This window comes from Triticum dicoccoides, chromosome 2A (assembly GCF_002162155.2).
Source record: "Triticum dicoccoides isolate Atlit2015 ecotype Zavitan chromosome 2A, WEW_v2.0, whole genome shotgun sequence".
Classification (NCBI taxonomy): domain Eukaryota; kingdom Viridiplantae; phylum Streptophyta; class Magnoliopsida; order Poales; family Poaceae; genus Triticum; species Triticum dicoccoides.
The window spans coordinates 338,521,060-338,528,431 of record NC_041382.1 but is presented as its reverse complement, the minus strand read 5'-3'; positions in this window follow the sequence as shown (position 1 = coordinate 338,528,431).

The following is a 7,372-nucleotide window of genomic DNA, read 5'->3' as shown; positions in this document are numbered from 1 at the left end:
AGAGGTCTCAAGTCCTTAAAGACTTTTTCCGCTTCGGGCGAGGAGTCGGCCTTGTCCGGCTTAGGCGTGTATAGTGCCCCAAATTCGGCCCTTAGAATACTAGGGGCTTCGCCAAAAATTTAAAATCATAGACTTCTATGGCTAAGTGAGAGTGATAAAGCATTATAGTCCGATTGCCTGGTTCGTTGCGCTGAGCACCTCCCTTGAAGGACCCAAAATTGGGGTAAAGAGTGTTCAGATTTACCCCGAACACCCCAGTACTAGTTACATGGGGGCAGAAGCCGATGACTGGCCAACTCTCAGATTTGATAAACGGCCGCACAGAAGGTAATATTTTAAATTAAGAAAGCGTCGCATGGCGCAAAAGAACTCGTTTCATACTATAGGATCACATGGGCATGTTCATTCAAAGATTACATCCTTGGCACACTCATCCGCCACTAAGCGGGAACCCTTCAGGAAGCTCTCATAATAATTCTCGGGGCAGCGATGCTCCTTGCCCTCCGGCGGCCCCTCGTTCACAAGCTTCACGGCATCCAGCTTCGCCCGAGCAAAAGCCCTACGTGCACCTTCGATGTAGACGGACCACTTGATGACCTCAAGCCGTGGGCAGGCTTCCACCAGCCGCCTCACCAGACCAAAGTAGCTGCCGGACAAGGGTTCGCCGGGCCACATCCGGACTATAAGGCCCCTCATGGCCTGTTCGGCCCCCTTGTGAAGGTCGACCAACTACTTCAGCTGGTCGCTCAAAGACACGGGGTGTTCGGTCCCAGTATACTGAGACCAGAACAACTTCTCCATTGAGCTCCCCTCCTCAGCCCGGTAAAACTACGTGGCATCCAGCACACTGCAGGGAAGATCTGCAAACGCTCCTGGAGAGCTCCGTACTCAGGTAAGAAAAAGGAAAGTCTCCTTCACATGCTTGCTTTGCATATTGAATGCCTTACCCGCTGCTATCTTCTTCGCCACATCAATCTCCTGGAGGGCCTTGTGGGTTTCGGCCTTGGCGCTCCGGACGCTTTCAAGCGCCTGCACGAGCTCGGACTCTCGCGTCTTGGAGTCAAGCTCCAAGGACTCATGCTTTTTGGCGAGAGCCTCGAGCTCTTGCTGCACCTCGCCCACTCGGGCTTCTTGTCTCTCCCGTTCAATGCGTTCTTTGGCCGCTTTATCTTCGGCTGCGGACAACGCCTTCCTCAGGGTCTCCACCTCGGTCGTGGCCCCTGACAAATTCATGATGATCCTATTACTTTACAACGAACTTCTTTTTAACTATATAAACTGGGGTATATCTTACCTTTGCTCTCTTCGAGCTGCCCCTTGGTAAGGTCGAGCTCGTCCTCTGACCACTTCAGGGCCTGCTTCAGCGCAGAGACCTCCGCAGTACGTGCGGCAGCGGCCAGCAGGGAAGCCTGCACATACACATAGACATACTCTAATTAGACTCCTGAGTTATCATTTGATACTCTATTCGGCTTTTCTTCGCGAACGCCAAACAGAGCATCAGGGGCTACTATCTATGCGGTAGTATTTTTATATTTTGAATGCTTACCTCAAAGCCTGTTAGGAGGCTGGCGCAAGCTTCGTTCAGTCTGTTTTTGGCGGACTAAACCTTCTTGAGCACCGCACTCATGATAGTGCGGTGTTCTTCATCGATGGAAGTGCTGTGAAGCGCTTCCAGCAAGTTGTACGGTGCCTCTGGTTGGACAGAGGACACCGGCACGGATGGTTGGCCCCCCTTAATGGGGGACCGCCTGCCGGAGTCCGGAACCATCGAAGGTTCCGGCGCAGTGTCCGGCTGGGGCCCGAACTCGAAGCCCGTAGGAGCCTCGCTCCCTTGGTACTCAGGGTCCAGGAGGTCGCCGTGAGGCGCCCCAGGGTCACCTCCCCTTGGGTCGGTGCCTTTTTAGATACCACCTCGGCATTGTCCGTAGGGCGAGGGGTGGAAGCCGTCGGAGGAGAACCGCTGTTCATATCCTACGAGCCCAAAGAGCCGCTCGACGAGGGTACGTCGAGATGAGCTCGGGCCAGACTGCATAATCATGTTCGGCATGAGCAAAGGCAGTACAATAAAACATACCATGAAGTACTATGGTGTCCGGACACTTACGACTTCGCCAGGGGCTTGTCCCTGGGTAGCCACTCGTCGCCGCTGTCGGCGGCCGTCGTGGCACAGTCTGGAGGGAGGGTCTTTGCCTTCTTGGACCCTTTGGCCTCCCCGGATGGGTCGGCCTTCCTTTTCTTGTCTCCCCTGGCTGGGGGGGGAGAACTTTTCTCCTCCTCCTCATTTCCGTGGGAGGAGTGCGCATCGGACTCATCGAACGATGAGTCCGATAGAACCACCTTGCGCCGGAGACCCTTTCGGGTCCCCACGGCCTTCTTCTTGGTCGTCTTTTCCGGCACCTCATAATTTGCCGGAGTCAGCATCTTCGTTAGAAGAGTGTTTGCAGGATCTTCGGGCAGGGGGGCTGGGCAATCAAGCTGCTCCGCTATCTTTATCCAGTCCTGTTAATGACATGAAAGCTTAGATCCAACACATAACCAAACCAGGGCACATAAATACCCTGAGAGATATAAAAGCCTACCGGATGGGCGTGGCGCTTTGCGCTGAGTCCGCGGTCCTCGGTGAGGGAGGGAGGCATCTCGGCGCCCTTGAATAGCACCCTCCAGATGTCCTCGTGCCTCGTGTCATAGATCTCTCGCAGCATCTGGTGCTGGGCCAAGTCGAACTCCCACAAAACAAATGCCCGTCATTGGCACGGAAGGATCCGGCGGAAGAGCATAACCCGGACCATGTTGACGAGCTTAATTTTCTTGTTCGTCATGTTCTGTATGCAGGTCTGGAGTCCAGTCAGCTCTACCGAAGAACCCCAGGACAGGCCCTTCTTTTTCTAGGAGGTGAGCTGCGTGGGGATTCCGGATCAAAATTTGGGGGCCGCCACCCAGTTGGAGTCGCGCGACTCAGTGATGTAGAACCACCCCGATTGCCACCCCTTTATGGTATCCACGTAGGTACCCTCGAGCCAGGTGACATTAGGCATCTTGCCCACCATGGCGCCTCCGCACTCTGCTTGCTGGCCACCCACCACCTTCGGTTTGACATTGAAGGTTTTCAGCCATAGGCCAAAGTGGGGCCTGATGCGGAGGAAGGCCTCGCACACGACGATAAACGCCAAGGTGTTGAGGATGAAGTTGGGGTCCAGATCATGAAAATCCAGCCCGTAGTAGAATATGAGCCCACGGACAAATGGGTGGAGACGAAATCCCAGTCCGCGGATGAAATGGGTAAGAAAAACTACCCTCTCATGGGGTTCGGGCATGGGGACGATCTGCCCTGCATTCGGCAGCCGGTGCGCGATATTCGCAGCTAGGTATCCGGCTCCCCGTAACTTTTTGATGTTTTCCTCCGTGACGGAGGAAACCATCCACTTGCCTCCTGCTCCAGACATGCTTGGAGTGGTTTTAGAAGAAGAACACGAGCTTGGGCGCTAGAGCTCGAGTGTGCGGGAATGGGTAAGCGAGAAGGAAGAAGGCGTGGGTGTAAAAAGTAAATCTTTGTCCCTTTATAAGGGTGGAGGAGGCGATGAGTTTCCCCACTTGCCTGGCAAAACCGCTTATTCCCCAGGCGCCGCAATTGATGGCATGGTTGGGTTACCCACGTCCGTATTGATGAGAATCCTGTGATAAGGGGAACACGATCTCTGCTTTGACAAGACGTATCAAGAAACTGCCTCGCCATATGTGCAGAGCTGGTTGAGAAAAGCGGTTCGAATGATAACCGGGCCATGAAGTGATGTCATACTATCAAAACGTGTCAGCAGATTAGATTTCTGGAAGTATTATTCTCTCTACGGTGGTATGTGGAACTTATTTTGCAGGGTCGGACACTATGCTTGCATTCAAACTCTTCCATGGTGTATTCGGAGGAGGAACCCGCCTTGCAATGCCGAAGACAACACTGTGCGCCGGAATCATCGTCATTGAAGCCTGGTTCAGGGGCTACTGAGGGAGTCCTGGATTAGGGGGTCTCCGGACAGCCAGACTATATACTTTGGCCGGACTGTTGGACTATGAAGATACAAGATCGAAGACTTCATCCCGTGTCCGGATGGGACTCTACTTGGCGTGGAAGGCAAGCTAGGCAATACGGATATGGATATCTCCTCCTTTGTAACCAACCTTGTGTAATCCTAGCCCCCTCCGGTGTCTATATAAAGCGGAGGGTTTTAGTCCGTAGGACAACATACAATCATACCATAGGCTAGCTTCTAGGGTTTAGCCTCTCTGATCTCGTGGTAGATCTACTCTTGTAATACTCATATCATCAAGAACAATCAAGCAGGACGTAGGGTTTTACCTCCATCAGGAGGGCCCAAACCTGGGTAAACATCGTGTCCCCTGCCTCCTGTTACCATCCGCCTTAGACGCACAGTTCGGGACCTCCTACCCGAGATCCACCGGTTTTGACACCGACAATCACCCACGGTGTTTTCTGAATAACCGTTTGCAATAGAAAAATCCAATTGGCAGGCTAATTGGCCAATTAGCTGGCTAATTGCCCTATTATTAATAATCCATTTATTAATCTAATTGACATTCATATTAAGCACATAATATATTTCATTTCCATATTAAGGAAGCAGGATTTCATAATTGAAATACATCAGAGTAAAACATGATATAGCTTTAGCCTTCAGCTACCCCATTACACAACTGAACCACCACCAAGTTTCACATGCAACATGTAGAACCTTTTGAAATTAGCATCATAGACAGTACATAGATAGATGCATCTCATCTAGAAAACTGCTGAAGCAGAAGGACAATATTGAGCCTTCATTCATGTTGAAGGTCTTTGCAACTTTAGGCTAGTGTCTGTGGATGATTAACCATCCATCCTTCGTGCTCTTCAGGAACACTTCAATATCGAACCGTGGGTGTTGTATGAAAACCTTCCTCGCCTCTTGACTAGAAAGGCCTAAAAACAAGGATGCGCATAAATATCTTCTCTATATTGGAATTGGGGCAAAGGAATAAAAAAAGGCAAGGTATAATAGTTAGTACCATCTTGTAGTTAACTGGTGTCTTCTTCATTGTGAAGACAAAGATCTTATTTTTTGTCACTAATTTCTTTATCCTAACAATCTTTCTGGGTTTCTTGACTTGATTGATATTCATGGACAAGTCATTTCCCCATATGCAAAAAGGGTCAAACAGTGTGTCAAAACCTCTGACAACAAGACCTACATGTGTAAGACTAAATTGTTAAAAACCTAGATATTAGAATGGTTCCTGCAACTGCACAATAATGTGCTATTAGACAATGGACCATGCGCGTGCTAACCTTGATTGTAAACCTCAGTGCTTCCCATTGTTTTCCTGCAACACATATAAGGTAGTTAGTCATCAGGTTAAGTAAGGGTTCGCGTGCTATCAGTAAAATATGTTGATGAAAAATAAGCACATTGCAGATTCATCAGATTAATTCAAGCCACATGGAAAACCCATTTATCCAAATCAAGCATGATTAAGAACAGGAAAATATAGCACTTTTATATGTTTCTCATGTATTAAGTGTAGCCAAATTCGACTTATTCCTCACATGCACAACAATACAAAATTGTACCCACGACAAGTGGACATCGCATTGCAGAATTGAACCAAGCAGTTAACTAAACACCACAACAAATGAACCAAACATTAACTGAGCACCACATTGCACAATATGACATACTCCTAATAGAAGATCAGACAGTTAACCAAACCAAGCATGCTTAACAACTCAGAAATATAGCAATTGTATTTGTTTCTCATGTATTTAGTACAACCAAATTCGATTTATTTCTCACATGATATACAATAACATAATGTACCCACAACAATTGAACATCGCATTGCAGAATTGAACCAAGCAGTTAACTAAACACCACAAGAAATGAACCAAACATTAACTAAGCACCACATTGCACAATATAACATAATCATAATAGAAGATCAGAGAGTTAATCAAACCAAGCATGCTTAACAACTTGGAAATATAACAATTGTATTTGTTTCTCATGTATTTAGTACAGCCAAATTCGATTTATTTCTCATGTGGTATACAATAACAGAATGCACCCACAACAATTGAACATCGCATTGGAGAATTGAACAAAATAGTTAACTAAACACCACAACAAATGAACCAAACGTTAACTGAGCACCACATTGCACAATGTATAACATACTTGAAGATCAGACGGTTAACCAAACCAAGCATGCTTGACAACTTGGAAATATAGCAATTGTATTTTTTTCTCATGTATTTTGTATAGAAAAATTCGATTATTTCTCACATGGAAGACAATACGAAATTGCACCCTGAAGAATTGAACATCACATTTGCCGAATTGAACCAAACAGTTAACTAAACACGACATCTAATTAACCAACAATTAATAAGTGAGCACCACATTGCACAACATATAGAACATATACACTAGAGCAACATATTGCATGGTAAAATTTGATAGCACAATTCACTAGAATTTGTTAAGGAAAGGCAGTAGCTAGCAAACTGAACATGGGTCCTTATAGTGAGCTAATAAGACAAGCTACTCCTCATTGTCAGAGATATCGATGATGATTGACTCCTTGGACATTGAAGAGGGTGAGGCCTCTGCGTCGTGGTTGCCCACGTCATAGTGGTGAGTTTCCTGAGTCGCTCTTGGCACCAACCTGCTGGCTCTCGAGATGAGGTAAGCACATGCACGCTGAGAAAACACCTCGTAGTCTTCATCAAAGGCATCAAGGGTGGCCTCAAGAAAACACCACGAACTGTCGTTTAAAGCAGCCAACTGCATCGCGGCATCGGCGCACGAGGCTTTGACGGTGGCCTCGACGGTGAGGTGATCCTCCAAGATCTGGGGGTTGGCACGAATGGCAGCCATCGTCACCTCATCCGCGCGTGCGGCAACAATTTGCTTCTCCGCTACCAAATGCTCCTTGAGATCCTAGCTATACAGCATGCACCATGGCTTGGGGCGGCACTTATTTGGTGGAGGGGTCGGTGATTTGGGTGGAAGGTGTCGCGCCGGTGGTCGGGGCATGTGGGATGTGGAAGGAGGAGGAGGATGGGGGTCGGGTGTGGATTACATGCCTGGATAGGCGAGGCCGAGCAGCGTGAAGGAGGGTCGCTGGCGAGGAGGTGGTGCTGCAAGCAAGGAGTGAAGGTTTCAACTTGGAAAGGAAGGTGGAAACAGGGAAAATGTGGCTTTTGGTAAGGGGTAGGGGGTAGGGAGTAAGATATTTCCACGGAAGCCGAAAATTTTGAATCACTTCAACGAAAAAACTAGCACGCAAATGGTCATCAGACGGTGCTCCAGGACATTTT